Below are 19,274 nucleotides of genomic sequence, written 5' to 3' on the forward strand. Positions count from 1 at the left end.
GTGTGTGTGTGTGTCTGTGTGTGTATTTTCCAGTCTTCTTGGCAGTTAGGATGGCCATGTGACTAAGTTCTTGGTAGAAGAATAGAAGCAAAGTGATGTGGACCACTTATGGGCTGGGACCTTAACAAATGGGTATGCCTCTTGTACACTTTTCATTTCTTCCTGGGACCCAGAACTTGTGTGTACCCTCAAACCAGACAAAGACCACCCTAGGGCATGGTGGAAAAGCAAGAATGAAGGAACCTGGGTCCTTGAATGACAGCATGGAGGAGAGCTTCCTGCCAACCTGGAACTCAGACTGTTCTGAGAGAGAAAAATAAACTTCTCTCTTGTTGAGTTATTGTATTTTGGGTCATCTTTATTTTTTTTAAATAAATTTTATTTATTTATTTATTTATTTTTGGCGGTGTTGGGTCTTTGTTGCTGTGTGCGGGCTTTCTCTGGTTGCGGCGAGCGGGGGCTACTCTCTGTTGTGGTGAGCGGGCTTCTCACTGTGGTGGCTTCTCTTGTTGCGGAGCACGGGCTCTAGGCGTGCGGGCTTCAGTAGTTGTGGCACCTGGGCTCAGTAGTTGTGGTTCGCAGGCTCTAGAGCGCAGGCTCAGGAGTTGTGGCGCACAGGCTTAGTTGCTCAGCGGCATGTGGGATCTTCCCAGACCAGGGCTTGAACCCGTGTCCCCTGCATTGACAGGCAGATTCTTAACCACTGTGCCACCAGGGAAGCCCAGGACATCTTTATTATAAGAGTTTAATCTTTCATCCTGATTATTTGCTTCTTCCCCAGGAATCCAGAAATTTCCTTATTCATCCCACTATGTCTAGGCCACAGCATCAAATGTGTAAGACACATTAGAAGATTCCACTGTTCCTGTTGTATCTGAAGGCTGGCTCTGCATCTAGATCAGAGTCATCTTCTGGTAATAATTTTATTAAAGAACTCTTGATCCATATATACTCAAAACCAACACCCCTTAAGAAACAATCATCTCCATTTCCTTGTACCATGCTGCCATAACAAAACTTACTCTATTCCTGGAAAGTAGCTGCAAGTAGAAGGCCAAGGTAGGGGGAAGATGAAGCAGAAAATAAGACAACTGTAGATGGAGGATGCTTAGAGGAACCCACAGGAATCTGAACTGTGGGTTCACCTGGGCCAGGTGAAGGGGCAGGGAGAGCTCAAGGACCACAGACTGGGAGAAATGGACCAGAGGTGCCCAAATGACTCCCCCTGGGCCTCTGATAGAGGAAGAGGAATTCTCAAAGTCTGCACACTGCTCTCTTATGGTTCTAATCCCCAAGAAAACTTGACCGTCGCTGGCTGACTCACTGGCTTCCTCTTTGGTTTGTCATCATCAGTCAAGGTTTTTACATAGCCTATGACATTTAGAAAGCCTTCCTCCTGACACACACCCCTCCCCTTTTGGAATGTGCTCCTGGGCAGACTAAGAATTGCTCTTTAAAATGTTTAACTGAGCTCATGATTTAGAATGTGCGGATTGAATACCCTCTTTCGAAAGCCAAGAGCTATGGGAGTCTAGCCGACATGGGATCATGGGGGAGAGGAGAAAAACGAAGGAAGGACATGGCGCCAAATAGCCACAGGTGGGAGCCAGAGTGGGGAGGAGGGCTGGCCTCACTTTGTCACACCACTGGCCCGAATCGCAGGGCAGGGCCGGAAGGGAAGTGCTAGTTGCAAATGTTCCCACCTCATCTCACAGCTCACCAAATATTATGGCCTAGCACATAAAAGCCAGAGTACTAAGCTGCCAGGAGTGTTAAACTCAAGGAGCTGTGACCAGAAGCAGGCGGGCTCTGGGGATGGGAGTCGGGAGGCGGCTATGGCAGGCCAGCGGCTCCCATTCAGCACTGTGGCTCTCAGGCGGCAACTGAAACCAAGCAGGAAACTCAGCCCTTGCCCCGAAGGCCACCCCTGCCTCCTGCCTCTCCATGGTGAGAGCATTTAGGGGAGTCCCGCACCTCCTTAGCAGGAGCAGGCTGCCTCTAAGTAGAAAATAAAGGCTTTCAAGCCACATAAATCAATGAAAATTAGCAGGAGTCAAGATGAAAAATCTATCCTCCATCACTTGGATGTTTGAGCCAAGGTTCCCGGTGATTTAGAGCCGTATAATTAGAGTGATCTGATCTCTCTCTCCCTCCCTCTCTCTCTCTCTCTTTTTCATCCTCCCTTCCCTTTCCAAAGTCCTCTCCTATGAGTCAGGTTCTCCTCTGGCTGCAAGCAGGTGCATGCACCTGTCAGCTCGGCACCATGATGGATCTCTGTTCTATCTTGGTTAGCCTCCGCCCTGCCTGCCCCTTAATGATCAGTCTGCCCCAGGGTAGGTATGAGCTGTGGGTGAGGAACCCACACCCTGAAGAATGCTGTAGAAGTAGAGAGGTGTGTCTGCTGACCCCAAGTGAAATGCGGCATCATCTCAGAAGTGGAGGAGGGGGGCTGGGGTAATCAGAACCCCTAACCTCTGAACTGGGGAGAAGATTGATGATGGCATGAAAGTTTCCCAGCCCTGCGCCCCCTGCCAGATTAGGAACGTAATCCAGCAGCTGAGGGAAGTATGAGCTGTGACCCATAGAGGTTAGGGGCCTGGATTTGCCTCAGAAAACAGGGACCTAGAGGGTGGTATGGGAAGTGAAGGTGGAATTTAGAGTCAGAGAGACACAGGTTCAAACCCCATCTCTATTACTTACCACCTAGATGACCATGAACAAGTTTCTCAAGCTCTTTGAGGCTCAGCTTCCCCATCTTGAAAATTAAAATAGTGATACTGTCTCACAGAGCGGTAGTGAAGACTACATGAAGAAACGATGTAAAGTTGCCTGAGTGTAGTAGCATCGGTTACAACATGGTACCTTCCTGCCTCTCAACTCTGCTTCTTGTGCAAGGCCGTATAGCAAGTTAGGAAAGGAATCAGAGCTCCAACCTGGGTCTCCTAACTTCTCATCCAAGACCTGGTATCTAGCTCAGGAATCTACCCCCTACAGGCTCTCAGTAGATGGCTTCACTGAATGGCAGAGAGAGCAGAATTAGAAGTTTCCTGTAGGAGGCAGACTAGAGCATGCCCGCGCTGAGGAAATAAGACTCATACCCAGCATGGTTGTTGTGCAGTGTACAATGCCAGGTTCAAGTCCTGACTCAGCCACTTACAAGTCAAGACCCTGGGCAATTCCCCAGGCCTCAGTTTCCCCCAATGTAAAGTGGTTATAATTGTAATTCTTGCCACAGGGTGGTTCTGAGGTTCAAAGAAAAAGTGGGTGGGAAAACCCTCTGCAAAGAATTCTATATGTATAATGGAATAAAATGTATATGGAATACATAATCACACTGTAAATCATTTCATTGACAGAATTTCTCTTAGGAAAGAAACTCTGCTTAGAAAATACCTTTATATGTGCTTGTCACATGGCAAATGTTACCACAACTTTAGAGAAGAGAGAGGATTGCTCTGATGAGAGAGAGGAAGAAGGAGAAAAGAGAGGAAGGGGAGTGAGGCTCCAACAGGATAGAGAGAGACCAGGTGTGGTGAAGAGGTGAGTGAAATTCCATACTGGTTGGAATGACCTGTGCGTGCTTTAAGAACACTGATGCCCATTCTGCCATCTAAGCTGTTTGTGCTGTGTACTCTATGCTCTTCCTCTTGCGCCCCTACAAAGTCATTGGGTGTACATCTATTAAACTCACCATTTTTGGAGCACCGACCACATACATCTGGTGATTAATACACATTCTTTCATTTATTCTCCAGTAACTTGCCACAGATCAAGAAACTGAGGGTCAGAAAACTTGGACAACTCGCTCAAGGTCACACGAGTGGCAGCCGGTAGGGGAGGGATTTTGATCCGTGTCCAGCTCTGGGTATTGGACCCTGTTGCCCCCTGGGCCCCAGTTTTCTGAGGTTAGAAAGGTCACTTAACTGCCCTGAGCCCCAGTTGTTCTATCTTTAAGAAGAAATGTCTCTATTGCTTCTCCCTTGCTCACTCAAATACTTGATAGATGAAAGAGGTAATAGATGTAAAGTACTTTGAGAGCTTTTAAACAAACAACCCCATTGTGAAAGTAAGCTATTATTAATACCACATCTCACATACTAAAAGGCCTGCTTAATCCACCCTACCCTGTGGAGCTGAAGAGGACATTTCCCCCCTCTGTTTATCCTTTCCTGTCAAGTGCCAAGTCTGTTCCACTTCTTTCTCTCTCCACAGAAACTGAGCATATGGATCTCTCCTAAAAATGCCCAAGTCCAAACACCATGACCATCTCAAGTATTCCTTTCCTCCCATTCATCTCTCCAGCCCCCTCCAAAGATAGGGACTAACTAACCCCCGTGATGTGCTAGAAAATGTTTAACAAACAGCTTTCCAGAAAAAAAAGTCCTGTCCTGATCTGTAGCCTTTGCCAATTTCCTTGGTGTAAATACTCCCACCATGTCTAATTTCGAGCTGTCATTATGACATCATTGAGGGCAGAATTGGGAAGAGATGTGCAGTAGCACACCAGTATATAGTAGTTCTACCATATATCTACAACAGACATAAATAACCCCAAAAGGTTAAGTTACAGTAAAATTTAGCAAAATAATTAAGGGATGAGTTTTTCGTATTTATTATTTTTGTTTAAAAATATAACTTATTTAATTGTAACTTTATTTAATTTTAGTTTTTTAAAACAACTGTTTTGCAAAACTCTAGAAAAGTTAAAAATCAGTGCTCGCAAAGCAGATCCAGTCTACCTCTGTGTGCCTCACACGTGCGCACGAAAACAGACTGTAGCACAGAAGCCAAGGCGTGTCGGAGAAAGTGCCAAGTGCTCCTGTAATATATTTTTCTATTCCAGAAACAAGAATCGCACAACAAATAGTATGCTGGGTTGAAAATGGCTCCTTCAGTCTCAAAGACTCTTAAATTGGAGGTGCTCATCTAGTCCCCTTCCCTAACCACGAGCAAGAACTCCTGAGTCCATTCTCCAGGGTCCTGTATTGATCAGGATCCTGTTGGGAAAGGTATGGCACGCTCCAGCAGGGTTTGTGTGAGAAGAGTTTAATAAAGGCATATTTATAAACATACGTCAGGGTTGAGAGAAATGCACAGGGTGGTGAAGTTAGCCAGAGTGGGGAACCATTGGCACTCTAGGCCTGAAGGGTTAGGGAAGGAACGTTCCCCAGAATCTGGAAAGAGCTGTAGGAGAGAGTGCCCCACAGGAGCTGTGGCCTTCAGTTGAGGAACACAGCCACGGCCAACCTGAGGCCCAGCTGGCAGGGACATGGCGGAATAAGGACCCCCATCTCCCACTCCCCCTACCTTCAGTCTTCTCCAGTGACTTGCTGCATGATATAAACGTGTCCTCCTTCCTCTTTAAAAACTTCAGGTAGAGGCACTGTTTCTTGAGCATTGACCATTGGCTGAACCCAACCAGAAGTCAGAGGACAAGTGAGCCTGTTGAAGCAATTCATAAAGGTCACCTTCCAGCACCAGCACCAAGAGCAGGGGAGGTAAAAAGGTGGAGAGGAGATTTGGAAAGGCAGAGAGAACATCCAGCACAGGTCCTTGGTGGCTCACTGCAGGAAGTCATTCCCATCCTAGCATTCTAGGCTAATGCTTCTGAAACTTCAATGGACATACTAACCATTTAGGGATTACAAGGCAATTTCTGACTCAGTAGGTTTTGGTTGTGGCCTAAGATCCCAGTTGAGGCTGATGTTGAGGCCTGTGAACAACCCTTGGGGTAACAGGGTCTTAAGCCATACCCATCCCAACCCCTAAGCCACAGGGTCTGTCTCCCTAAGGAAAACCAGAGCTGTTAAAACCCCCTTAGTCATTCCCTTCTCACTTCTTACCTCCCCTTCCTTTCCTTCTCTCCAGATACTCTCTGTTGTAACTCAGTTATCTAGCAACAACCCCAGATTCTGTTCTCTGTCATCCCCCTCTCCCAATGTCAAGCTACAAAGAGGTGGGTTTGCAGACCCCCAGCTGAAGGCAGCCCTCTCCACTGAAGGAAACCCTTAGGGAATATTCACAATTCCCCACAACCTCCTCTGTCTGCTTCTTTCCTCTTCTTGTCCTTACCCCTACAGTCAAAGCTGCTTGAGAAAGCCAGTGACCTCCTAAAAGGAAAAAAGTTTCAGCCAAGCCCTGGGATGGGACAGGGGGAAAATGCTCTCACTCCCCACTAGAATTTTCCCCTGGGTAGAATAATGACCCAATGGCCAGTGCACTTTTGGTGCTGCCGGGGTGTCATTACTGATGGCCCCTGGCTATAATTCAGGCCCCTGCTCCATCCCTGGCACCTAAGGCAAGCCCTTTTGAAGTCACAGCTCTGGAAACTGTTCATAGACTCTAAATATTGAATAAACAAATGTGCTTGTGTTTGTGTGTGGGAAGGATGGCCACCAGGAGAAAAATCTTGGGTGGTACTCCCATTCCTGGACATGTATAAGCCAGAGATGCTCCCATTTTTGGATTAATGGGAACCCTCACTCAACTAGTGATGAGTGCTAGGTAGCAGCTTAAGCCTGCTTTCTTTCTTTCTTTTTTTTTTTTTTTAAATAAATTTATTTATTTTTGGCTGCGTTGCTGCACGCGGGCTTTCTCTAGTTGCAGCGAGCAGGGGCTTCTCTTCATTGCGGTGCATGAGCTTCTAATTGCGGTGGCTTCTCTTGTTGCGGAGCACAGGCTGTAGGTGTGCGGGCTTCAGTAGTTGTGGCACGTGGGCTCAGTAGTTGCGGCGCATGGGCTTAGTTGCTCCGTGGCATGTGGAATATTCCTGGACCAGGGATCAAACCCGTATCCCCTGCATTGGAAGGCAGATTCTTAAACACTGAGCCACAAAGGCCTTCTTTTTTTATAGGTCAAGGATGCATGGGCTTGTGAGGCTTAGGAAGGATACCCCATGGTTAGCTGCATGTTAGGAGGAAGCAGCTGGGGCTTTAGTCCCTGGTAGAAGAAAGTCTGGCCCTAGGGATATCCCCACTAATTCCAGGTATGATGCAGGTGTGTGTGCCAGCTTATACATATGCTATAAGTGCATTGCGGTGGCCAAGGGATGTAAAGTTGAAAGATGGGTCAAGGGAATGGATTAACATCATTCCTTCTCCTTGGAACCTAGATAATCTTAAGGAGGAACAATGCAAAAACAAAGGTAATTGGACCTAGCGCCTTTGAGACTTTCCTCATTACCTATGTTCACCCGCCACAACTCCTGCATAGGATAATTTCCACGCACAGGTCTAAGAAAAGGCATAGTGAAGTGAGGATTTCCCAGGTTTGGTCTGTTAGTAAGATCAGCAAGATATCCAGACTCCATGAGTAAAAGAATCCCCAAGGGACACATGTCCAGCGCCTGGGGATAATCCTGCTTGCTCCTTTTCCCAAGACAAAGCGGAAGAGGATGAGTCCCCAGACTTCTGGCTCGGGAACGTACTGTCCCATACACTCACCGTATCATTTATTTGGCACTGATCATAAAAACCCCTGACACCATAGTGCAATTTGCTGTTTACAAGGAACTCTTCAAATACATTACCTCATTTATATTTTACAAGAAACCAGTGAGGTGAGGTGAGGTAGGTTTATCGCCATTTTATGAACAAGAAGCTGAGGTTCCAAGAAGTTAAATAACTTACCTAAGGGCACAAGACTCTTAGGTAGTAGAGCCAGGATGGGAATTCAGTTTTCCTGACTCCTAATGCAGTATGCTTTCTTTATGCTGCCTTCCTTCTCACACACTTCTTTGTCTATTAGCTACTGTTTTGGTATTTTCTGATATTGTTCCCTCATACATATGTAGGTGCCCTGCTCTCTCTGCTTTACTAATATTTCCTCAAAACCTATGATAATGCCCGCTACATAGTATGTGCTTAATAAAATTATGCTGAATGAGTGAATAAACAAAATAAATTATAAGCGGCCAGAAGGTGGGGCTCTAACTTTGACTTCTTGGGATCCCTCACAATCACTACACAGTGGAAGAGTAAATGTTACTGATAAGAAAAATGATATCCAGAGGGTGTGACTGACTCCCAGGAAGTCATCTGCCCTGGAAGGTAATATATTTTGAGGAAGAGGGTCCCTGCCGTGGCTTCTAGAATTCTATTCTTAGCATTTCTCATTACCTTCAACTGCCCCTCGCTCACCCTCAGGGTGAAGACATTTGGCCTGTGAACAGATGCCCAGAGGCTCAGGCCTGCATGTTTCTGATTTAGGAAAGAGGCACAGCGGTTTGTGTCTCCATGTGTTCCCACTGTCACCAGATAGGATAAAATGGTTTGTTTCTCTTGGCAGCCTCCACCCAACAGTTCCCCATGTGTGTGTTGCTTTCTTCAATTTTCCCCTCTACAAAATCTGGTCATGTTTAATAACAATAAATCAGAGGAGAGATTGCAGCCCGGAAGAGAAGTCCGGGGCAGCTGGGGTTTCCACATCTGGGGCCCATGCGGGTTGAAGCGATGACAATTCCTAATAAATGTTAATGGAGAACGTCCTCAGATTCATACACTCCAGCCATAATTTAGCCTGTCTCCATGCCAGATGACCTTTTGAACATGCAGAATACACCCATCATAGCACCAGCTACAGCCCTGGATCGCTTCCTGCATATGAAGTGGAAAAAAACAAGGCTTGTTGTTATTGATCATATTTCTCCATTTTCCTTTCCCTGGATTTTTCTTCAAAGGCTCACAGAGCCTTGGGGCCCCCAGCCACCCAGGTGGTTAGAGGCAAGGGAGTCAAGTTGAAGGATGTTTCCCTCTGCTCCTAAAAGAGGCCTCACAAAGTCTGACAGCCAATGCCGTCCCTCAAGAGAGAGGGCTGGACATCAAAATACTGTCTACCCCCTTTCTTTGGTTTCTGAGACCCTTTGCTGATCCTGCTGGCTCTGGCCCTTTCACCAGCCCCTCCTCACCTTCCCACTCCTTGTAACTAGTCGACCTTCAAGGCTGGCTTCAGTCTCTGGCTTTTCTCTTCCTACACGGTCACCTCCATGCGTCTAATGTCCGTGTGCGGTTTTCCAGCTCTGACCTCTCTCTCCAGATGCGGTCCTGAATTTCTAACCAGAGGCTGGGTGTTTTCACTTGAGAACCAGCCACTGCCTAAAATTCTATGTGTCTAAATGAACCTATCATCTCATCCAAACACAGCTGGCCTCTTCTCCAAATTTCCGTATCTCTGTTAAGTGTGCTTCTGCTCTTTCAGCTATATAGACACTCTCTGTCTGCTGCCTCCTTTTCCCATCTGGCGAGAGGGTCATTGAATTTTCCATCCCAGTCTCACTCCTTTTAACTTCCACTGCCAGCCCGTACTCCAGGCCCTCATCACCTTACTCTGAAATTTCCTCCTACCTGGTCTCTCTGCAAAGCCACCCCTGAACACAGCTGTTAGATATATTACCTCAAGATGCTGTCTTGATCATGTCCTTCCCCAGCTCAGAATTCTTCTGTGGCTCCCCACTGACATCATTATTATCGTCATTCAAACTTTTTCATAATTAGGTGCCCGTGGAACCGCCTAAGATTACATAATGTTGGAGCCAGATTTTTAGACTATAGAGCCCATGCTTTTTAAAATTGTTTCCCCCTTACCTGGTCTAGTGACATGCCTAATTAGAATTCATGTATTTATTCAACAAATATTTCTGGAGCTACCGCTACATGGCAGAGTCTGCTGAGAACTGGATGATAAAGTGGTAAGCGTGATAAACACTGTCCCTGGCCATATGGAAACACTTTCTAGTGGGGGAGACAAACAAATAAAGAGAGAAAACAGGCAAATAGATAAAATAATTTCAAACTGTGATAAGTGCTAAGAAACAGCTGGGAGAGAATAAGGGAGTGCTACGATATTTTAATCAGGTCTCTAAACTCTCACCTCTGCCATCACTACCTCTCCGGTTCCTGAAGGATATGATCACTTCTTGGGAACCCACCTTCAATAGCTCCAATAAGGACAAGCATAAGTACTATTTGTAAAACAAATAATTCCCCAAGGGCATCTCTATTTTTGTAGCCCAAATAGATAGTAAATAAATCAAGCTACATTTCTTGGACATTTAGAATCAAGAATGTAATCTAGTGACTCCTTGTTTGGACTGCAAATGGAATGGATCTTTACCTTAATGTATGAGGGACTCAGGTTAGACATGGTGAAAAACTTGCTGGCAAAACTTCAGTGGAAAAGGTGCCTGAGGGAGTGTATCAGTCGACTTTACTAAATAGTGCTGTATAACAAATAACCTAAAATCTCAGAGGTTACAAAACTTATTTCTTGCTTACGGGTTTGCAGATTGTCTGCAGTGCCTCTGTTCCATGTTGTGGATCTTGTTCAGGTCCGTGTACCTTCTCATTCTGGGACCCAGGCCAAAGTGACAGGGGCCTGCTCTTCTCATGGCCAAGGATAGAAATGGAAAAGCCAAGCCAAGCCAAGCAAGTAGAGTTAAAATCTCTGCTTACATTTCATTGGCCAAAGCAAGTCACGTAGCTAAATCCATCATCCGTGGAGTGGGGAAGTTTTCTCGCCCCATGGAAGGGCATAGAGGAGAGTGAATATTTGCTGAACAATAATACACTCCACCGCCAGGAGGTTATGGAGTTTCCTTCACAAGTGGTCTTTACAAATAGAAGAGATTGTTATCTATCTGGGTTCCTCTGGGTACCATATTACTTGAAGTATAGCAGAGGAGGACCAGAAGACATGATTTCTTAAAGATGCCTATTTTGGTACGGGGGCAATGTAATTCGTGTTTGATATCTGGTTGCCACTGAAGCCCCTTTTCCTTTTCCACCGGAGCTGTGCCATGGGGGTGATTTGCAGCCCAAGTCTTAATATCAGAGTCTCTAAGTGATTGTATACAAGTGACAGTCGCACAGCAAACAGAAATACAGAAGAGGTTCTGATACCATCGGGGAACAGTATTCCTGCCATCAGGCCAGCTTTGTCTGCCGCTGCAGTGCAGTTAACCCTGGAATGAAATTGGAGAGCTAACTGATGGTCAGAGGAGACTGGGAAGATTTCTATTTGTAACTGAGAGAGGCAGGGCTCAGCAAAAGGCGAGGCAAGAATAGACTTTACCATGGCTAGACACATTCAGTTTACCCACATTTATACATTGTATTAAATCACTTAATGGTTTTCATATTTGAACATACTCAAATGGAAATACAGAGGAACAGTTGTGAACCCATACCCTCAGCAGTTTTTCACTTCAAGTTTCCATATTCTGTACCCTTTTCACCCTCGACAATAACCTTTATCTCTCTTTTTACCCCAGGGTGCTTATTCTCCCTCTTCTCCCCTCTGAATATCTGCTATCAGGAACTTTTTCAGTGCTACTCAAGGTATAGTCTCCAGACCATCAGCAGAGGCATCATCTGAGAACTTGTTAGAAATGCAAATTATTGAGCCCCTCCCCAAGGCTTGCTGAATCAGAATCTTTGGGGATGGGGTGGGGAGGGGTTGTCCCATGAAATTCTGTTTTAATAAGCTTTTCAGGTGACAACTTAAGCACATTCACTGAAGTTTGAGAATCAAGGTAGGTCTGACTCAGTAGGTCTAGGGTGGAACCCATGACTTGGCAGTTCTAACAACATGCAGACGACGTGGATGCTGCCATCTGTGGACCACACTTCCAGTGGCACTGCTTTAGAAGTCAATCACGTACACATGAAATGACAGCCAACAGTAAAAGCCTTACTGGTCCTGAGAGTATAGGATCAAAGTCTTCGTGAAAGACATGAGTCACTAATGGTGGGATTTCAGATAAGAGCCACCAGGCTAAAAAACCAAAAAGCATATTCTGGTCAGAGGGTGGACTTGGAGGCTGTGAAGCCACAATGTGTGTGATTAGCTTTCTTCCGTATCTAGATCCCATCCTGGCTATGAATGATTAAAGAGGGAGTGTTGTATGGGGGGAAAGCACAGGACTGGAAGCAGAAGACCTGGATTCTAGTTCTTGCCCTGTCACTGAGAATGGAATCATGGTGGGGTCCTTATCTCTCTAATTCTCATCTATAAACTGAAGAAGATGAGAGCTACACAATCTCTACCACCCTTACTCTCCCCCCTACACTTTTTTTTTTTTTTTTTTTTTGCGGTACGCGGGCCTCTCACTGCTGCCGCCTCTCCCGTTGCGGAGCACGGGCTCCGGACGCGCAGGCTCAGCGGCCATGGCTCACGGGCCCAGCCGCTCCACGCCATGTGGGACCTTCCCGAACCGGGGCACGAACCTGTGTCCCCTGCACCGGCAGGCGGACTCTCAACCACAGCGCCACCAGGGAAGCCCCCCCACCACTTGTTTTATTACGCAAGATTACGATTACCTTAGCAACAATTTTCTCTCCAGACGCGTAAGGGTGTCTCAAAAATATGGGAACGGCAAAGTGCAGAACTGAAGGCCCACTGAGTTAAATCCTTGGCCCTGAGTTACACTGTGAATCATGGGGAGAGTTAGGACCGACTCTATTCCACCACACCCCCCCTTAAGGTAATGCTTGTTGAGCATCCAGGCTCTGAGCTAGACTCTCAGGGTGGGGATCCCTGCCTCCCGCTTAACGGCGTGACTTTGGGCAAGTTACTCTCTCGGAGCTGTAGCTTTCTAGTCTATAGAACAGGGACGACAATAACACCTACCTCATAGGGTTATCGTCAAGTTTAAAAGAGTTAATACATGTCAAGCGCTTAGGACAATGTCTGGCACGAGAAAAGCATTCGATAAACGTTAGGGGCTGCAACGAGGAGAAGGAAGGGTGGGGCCGGGTTAATCCCTGCCATCGAACTGTTGAAGTCTCCAGACCAGGTTGCAGGTCTTCCTGTCTCCTGTAGGTGGCGCCTCCCCTCGTTGAGCAGGCTACCAGCGACCTGGAGCGTTTGAGGAGGAAGTTGAAGTTTCTTTACATCTCTGCTCTGTTTAGTATTTCTAGAAAGGACTCTCCTGCAATCCTCTGAAACCTGTGCTCAGGACCGCCAGGTTTGGGGATCCCGACTTCCTTCCTGAAATGGCTTCACTCCACCCCACCTCCATCAGAGGCCACTCACCATCGCCAGGAGCCGGAGCTTCCCCTGCGGATGCAACCCTGTAGGCCTTGTCGTGGGAGGATTTAACTCCCAGCACCTGAGCCAGGGAGTTCAGTGAGTTTCTTTCCTGCTCGGTTAAAATGACAAATTGGTACATGAGCGCTTAATGAAAGACGCTGGAAACGTCCGTGGAGATCAGAAAAATCGCCTCGCCGAGCTGACAGCCAGGCCATCTGCATTCCCACATTCCTATTAATTCCTTAACAATAAACGACAGGAGTGCCTAGAGGGTTAACAGCTTAATTTAATCTCTGAGATTCCTTCGTGGAGCACTGAGAATTAGAAAGGCATTTACAAAATGTTATCTGCACACCTGATTTTCCCCACTTGATGTGTCTTCTGGTGCGGTCACACCCATTCCTGACACACCTCGCACAGAGGCTCTGCCCCTCTGGCTGATAGAACACTCTCCACTGGGCCACTCTTGGGCTCCTTGAACCACGCCATTGGGCTCCCAGTGTCACAAGATTTAGCCTCTTAGCAGTCGCCCCAAATGCCGGTTTACGTTATTTCCTCCAGGGCCTTTTAGGGACAGGAAAGTCCCCAAACAGAGCTAGAAAGTTGATGTCCCTGTTTCGGGTGAATTTCCTTCCCTGGTGCGGAGTAAAGGGAAGAGGTACTTGGTAGCAGCAACCAGCTTGGAGACCCATCAGTTCAGGCTTGAGAGTCTCTGGCAGATCATGAATTACTCATTGGAGAAGACCAATCCTAATGCCATTTTGTGGATAAGGAAACTGAGACCCGGAAATGTTTAATAGTTTGTTTAAGGCCATATATCCAGGTAATGTCAAAGCCTCAAAGTAGGATTCAATTCTCCTTACTCCCAGACAAATATTTGTTTGACAATAGGGTTGGCACATAGATTTCATCTTACGAGGTAACTCCCATCACTGGTTGGTAGGGGCTGTCCAGAGCCCTGTGGACTTCTCAGAAAGCCTCGGTTACAGTTTGGAGATGTCTTCTAGGGACAGAGAGGGGGCAGAGGTTTCAGGTACTTGCAGTCTCTGCACTTTTCAGTCTCTGCACTGTTTCCTTTGGGTTAGGCATTAAAGGCTTTTATTAAAATGGAAATGTTATCTGGGAGGAGTAATGCATTAAGCCATTATCTGTCATTAACAACTTGGCTAGAATTCATTTAAGATTAGTTTGCTAGTTGCCCAGCAGATCCCTAAGGGAAAGAGAGTTTTGACCGGGATAGGGGCCTAGGAAAGGACACAGGGCCTTGCCCTGCAGGGTGCAATATTTCAGGGCTCAGTGTAGACAGGACTTAGGAGACACTGCATATCCAGTGGGCCCGAGGTAAGAGGAAGAAGTGACCCTGAAGACTTTTGCACAATCCTCTCTTGGCTTACCTTTGCGTAGTATGGTTTCTACCAGTCATATTACCTGATTCTCGGTTTCCCCAAAGGTAAAATAAAGAGCTGGACTAGGTCACAGGTTCTCAAACCTGTACATACTAGAATCACCTGGAAGACATTTTTTAAAAAAAATACCAATGTTTGGGTCCTACCCAGGCCAATTAAATCAGAATGTCCAAGTCTGAGCCCTGGGCCTCCTTTTCCCACCTCTCTATAGAATATCCTGGTATCAGTCATTATACCATCTGGTCCTTATCCCGATACTAACATATTTTATATACTTACAATTCCAGTTTCTGTATCATTCTGCATTTTCAATGCATCAAAATGCTTTCAGAGGCAGGTAACAAGAATATTTAACAAAAAGCCTCAAGAGCAGTTTTCACTGTCTCACAAAAGAAGTCTAGAGGTCCTACTTTGGTTCATCAGCTGAAAAATACTACAACTGAGCAGACTTCTTTCATCCTTTTATTTCTTTACTCTCAGCATTGGCTCTTGGTCTTTAGACTTGCTGTTGCATGGTTGCCATAGTTGAAGAATCATGTTTTCATACAACTGTGTTCACAGCCATGAAGGAAAAAAGCGCAGGGGCCTCATGCATGCTCATCCTTTTAACTAGAAGAAAAATGTCCCCAGACATCTCCCAGTACGGTCTTCCTCTTACTTCTCATTGGCCAGAACTGGCTCATGTGGCTGTCTTTAGCTTCAAGTGAACCTGGGAAAGCAAGAGTCTGGTACTTTCAGCCTTTATCATGAGAGGCAGCTCTGCTAGAAATAAAGAAGGGTGAGTATTGGGTAAGCTATTTAGAGAATCTGCCTAATTGCAGTAAATATATTTGGTAACACATAAGACATAATTAAATATCTATAATAACAGCTAGGGACCTAAATGCAGCTGCTACTTTATATATTACTTCCTTAAGCAGCTAAAGCCTTTTATTCATATCTGCAGTGCTAGCTCCTGAGACCACATCCTCCTACCTAGGCAGGAAGTATAAAAGAAGATCAAGGCCATTTAGATGTGTTTTGTTAACTTGTGATGTGACTATAAATGTCTTCCTGAACAGCAGACTCCTGTCATCTGGGATCTGATTCCTCCACCCCATCTTGCCAACTGACTTCACAGCGTTTAGACCTTTATCATACTCTTAAACAAGGCAGACCACGCATCTGCACCTTCATCTCCAGAACAAATTTCATGGAGTTAGGATTGCTTTCCTTCCTGGTGTGAAGAAGGAGCCACTAGAGGAGGAGGGAGGGGAAACAAACTGCAGCTACCTCGAAACTTCTTATCTAGGGCCAGCCTTGATAAAGGAAATGAAAGACTTTCCTTGTGATTGGATAATGAGGCAAAATAAATTTATGGAGGTATTGGAGGCAGAGTCCCATTTGATTCCTTCGGCAGCTGGAAGGCAAGCTGCTTGCCCGGTGCCTGTGGGTCACCAACAGCAACATGGAGTAGAGTTTGTGGTGGCTGAGAGTGTGGGCTTGGCTGTCACACCCTGGGTTTGAACCCTGGCTCTGTGACCTTGAACGAAGGACTTACCACCCCTGGTTCCAGTTTTCTTGTTTGTAAAATGGGGAGAAAAATCATACCCATCTCATGGAGTTGGGAGGATTAAATGAAATATGCATAGAAAGCACTCAGCAATTGTGTCAATTACCAGGTAGTTTCTGAGATGTGTTCTATGAAACAGAAATGACCTGATTCAATGGCAGAGCCCAGGAATTCTAGCTCCAGTTCAGAATCTTTGGTCTCACTGATGAAAGCAACAGTTTCCCCATGGTGTCCCAGGGATCTTGTGAATCTTTTTTTATAACCCTTTTGCCTGCCTCATCCAATTCTTTTCCCATCCAATTCTTTTGTAATTATAACCATGCCTCATGTTCAGAAAATTCAGGACAGGAAAATCTGAGTGTGTTTAACAGATACACCTAGGGTTCATTATTCATATTACAAAATAATTATTTGTTTTACAAGAGAATTAACCTTTACAAAGTTAATTTCCTGTGTATATGCAAAACTGAATGCAGAATATAAAAACTTTACACACAGCTTAGAATCATAAAATTGTGAAACCTTAGATAGAACTGACCTTTGAAACTATCTAGGCCAGCTGTTTTCATAATTTTATTGTAGCAGCCCTATTTCTTTCTTTATTTTTTTAAACATCTTTATTGGAGTATAATTGCTTTACAAAGGTGTGTTAGTTTCTGCTGTATAACAAAGTGAATCAGCTATATGCATACTTATATCCCCATATCCCCTCCCTCTTGCGTCTCCCTCCCACCCTCCCTATCCCACCCCTCTAGGTGGTCACAAAGCACGGAGCTGATCTCCCTGTGCTATATGGCTGCTTCCCACTAGCTATCTGTTTTACATTTGGTAGTGTATATATGTCCATGCTGCTCTCTCACTTAGTCCCAGCTTACCCTTCCCCCTCCCCGTGTCCTCAAGTCCATTCTCTACGTCTGCGTCTTTATTCCTGTCCTGCCCCTAGGTTCTTCAGAACCATTAGCAGCGCTGTTCCTTTAGAAGTCTGTCTTAGATTTCCTAGCTGCATGATGCAGAGGAAGGCAGAATTAACTCGGTTAAACCAGGGATGGGGAAGAGGCAGCGCTCACTCCCTTAGCCTCTTGCTCTATCCCAGAAACAGCTTCGGAATCCCTCCAAGGAACCCTAGGGCTTCTAGGAACATAAATTTGAGTTCCACTGATCTACCACGGCCATCTTACTCTGTACATTCCTTTCGTAAAACTTGATACTCCTGTATCTCTGTTAATTCAACTGTCTTATTTTCTTTTTTAAATTATAGGTTCCTTGAGGGCAAGAACCTTTTTGTTTAAATTAAAAAAAATTCTTCGTGTATTGCTCTGCATGTAAATGGAGTATTTAAGGTCTTGTTAAAGTCTTCCTGTTAGTGGCAGAAATGAACAGAAACCATTATTATATATAAACACCCTTTATTAAATCTTTGAAAAGTGATTTCATAGAACCACTGAATTTTCAGCTTGAAGGGACCTTGGAGAATGTGTACTTTCTCATTTTCTGGATGTGGAAACTGGGGCCCAGATAAGTGATTCGGTTGATGTCATGCTGTAAGTTAATAGCAGAGCTGGACAAGAGTGCTAGACACCTGATTCTTGGATTAAGACCGTTGCAACTTCTAACAAGAGGCTGCTCTTACACTCGTAGAATCTTATAGATTTGTATGCCTGAAAACACACGTAAGCTACCTACAGATCCCTTTCTTTTCTCAACAGTTAATCCAGAGAACTATCTTAATAATCAAAGGCCTATGTTTTATTACGTAAATTTTTAAAAATTATAGAAGTAAAAATGGACTGACATAAGGAGATGTCCAGGATATAGCAAATGGAAATGCAAGTATTATATGTGGCATGATCCCATTTTGTTTAAAGCTTAGGTTATTTCTCTAAGGTAGCTGAACATATTCTTCTATGACACATGACTCAAGTATCTAATGAACATTCAAGTATCTAATGATGTGACAACCACACCTGTTAATTTATATAAGTTGACACTGGTGTATGACTCCAACAACTGTAAGAGGTTTTTATTTACTTTATCTTATTACATTTACTATTGCACAGTGTTGCATGGTATATGTGCATCATCATTTATTTACCCAATCCTCTATTGACAACATTTAGGTTATCTCCAATTTTTCAACAAGCTGCAGTGAAATTCCTCACACAAACATCCTTTTGCAGAACACAGCATTTTTGTGGGACAAATTCCTAGAAGTGGAATTGCTGGATCAAATTTTGACATACTGTATGGTATCTATTCTCAGGTTTTTCTTTTGCTGCTGAGACTAAAATGAATAAACCCTGGCATCCAAACATAACTTTGTAGTTTACCAGGGCTTTCACAAACATGATGTTACTTGAACTTTTTAACAACTCATGTAGGTTTACAGATGAGGAATATGAGGTTTAGATAAGTTAAGTAATTTGCTCAAGTCATTTAGTTAGGGAAGGTAGAGCCAGATTTGAAAACTAGGTCTTCTCACTCCAGGTGTAGGGCCGAAAGTCCCCAATGAAAATACAGAAATAAAGCATTAGGATGAGAACAGGAATGTGAACATGTTCTCTTCGGGCAGCAGAGACCACTAATCTGGCCTATTGGTGGATATAAACTGGGGCATAGACATCATCTGGCCTTCACCTTAAAATCACCTTAATACCTTAAAATCATCCTGAGAGCGATTCAGTTGTATCCCCAGAAACAACCACTGCCACAGTCTCCTGTGGTGAGAAGAGGTTCAAAAGCGTATTGATGAGGGACTTCCCTGGTGGTCCAGTGGGTAAGACTCCGCGTTCCCCATGCAGGGGGCCCGGGTTCGATCCCTGGTCAGGGAACTAGATTCCGCATGCATGCTGCAACTAAGAATCCGTGTGTCACAACTAAGAAGTCTGCATACTGCAACTAAAAGATCCCGGATGCCGCAACTAAAGATCCCGAGTGCAGCAGCTAAGACCTGGCTCAGCCAAAATAAATACATAAATATTAACAACAACAAAAAAGGAGTATTGATGAAACCATTTGTGCCCTAGATATAGAGGAGAGGAGAAGCCCTAAGATTTGCTAACTAGACTCACTGGACAGGCCTTTGTGAGAGAAGAGGGGTAAGTGTGTGTGGCGGGGAGGCAGCATAAGGCACTTTTTCTTCTGGAGACAGAGGACTCTGCTCTGCTGCATTTCAACTTGCTAGTGGGTTTCTAGCATGGGCTGGGGCCCAATAAATAGCTCTGACAGTAAAGTTGTCCTTGTGCAAACATCCCTTTTTCCTGTCCATGCAAACTACTGATTGATGCTAAAGC

At 45.1% G+C, this 19,274-nt stretch overlaps 1 long non-coding RNA gene across 16 annotated transcripts in view; it reads right to left on the reverse strand.

Moving 5' to 3' along the window:
- Window positions 1-626: 626 nt before the first annotated feature.
- LOC113613657 (uncharacterized) overlaps window positions 627-19,274 on the reverse strand; it is a 33,704-nt gene continuing 15,056 nt past the window's right edge. For 2 of the 16 annotated variants that reach the window (XR_003430318.1, XR_003430316.1), the window contains exons 3-9: window positions 14,712-15,191; window positions 13,382-14,029; window positions 12,625-13,135; window positions 12,315-12,422; window positions 10,896-10,957; window positions 9,391-9,507; window positions 6,824-8,594 (exon numbers count right to left, since the gene is read on the reverse strand). This is a non-coding gene — a long non-coding RNA (uncharacterized LOC113613657). Of the gene's footprint in view, window positions 677-707; window positions 894-2,700; window positions 2,756-4,655; window positions 4,998-5,307; window positions 5,443-6,746; window positions 6,797-6,822; window positions 8,595-9,390; window positions 9,508-10,895; window positions 10,958-12,314; window positions 12,423-12,624; window positions 13,136-13,381; window positions 14,030-14,711; window positions 15,195-19,274 lie in introns of those variants that run through there. The other 14 variants (XR_003430327.1, XR_003430323.1, XR_003430329.1 and 11 more) reach the window with 14 other exon arrangements.

Source organism: Aethalodelphis obliquidens, unplaced genomic scaffold (assembly GCF_003676395.1).
Source record: "Aethalodelphis obliquidens isolate GAN/ISIS:26980383/991018 unplaced genomic scaffold, ASM367639v1 scaffold89, whole genome shotgun sequence".
NCBI lineage: Eukaryota > Metazoa > Chordata > Mammalia > Artiodactyla > Delphinidae > Aethalodelphis > Aethalodelphis obliquidens.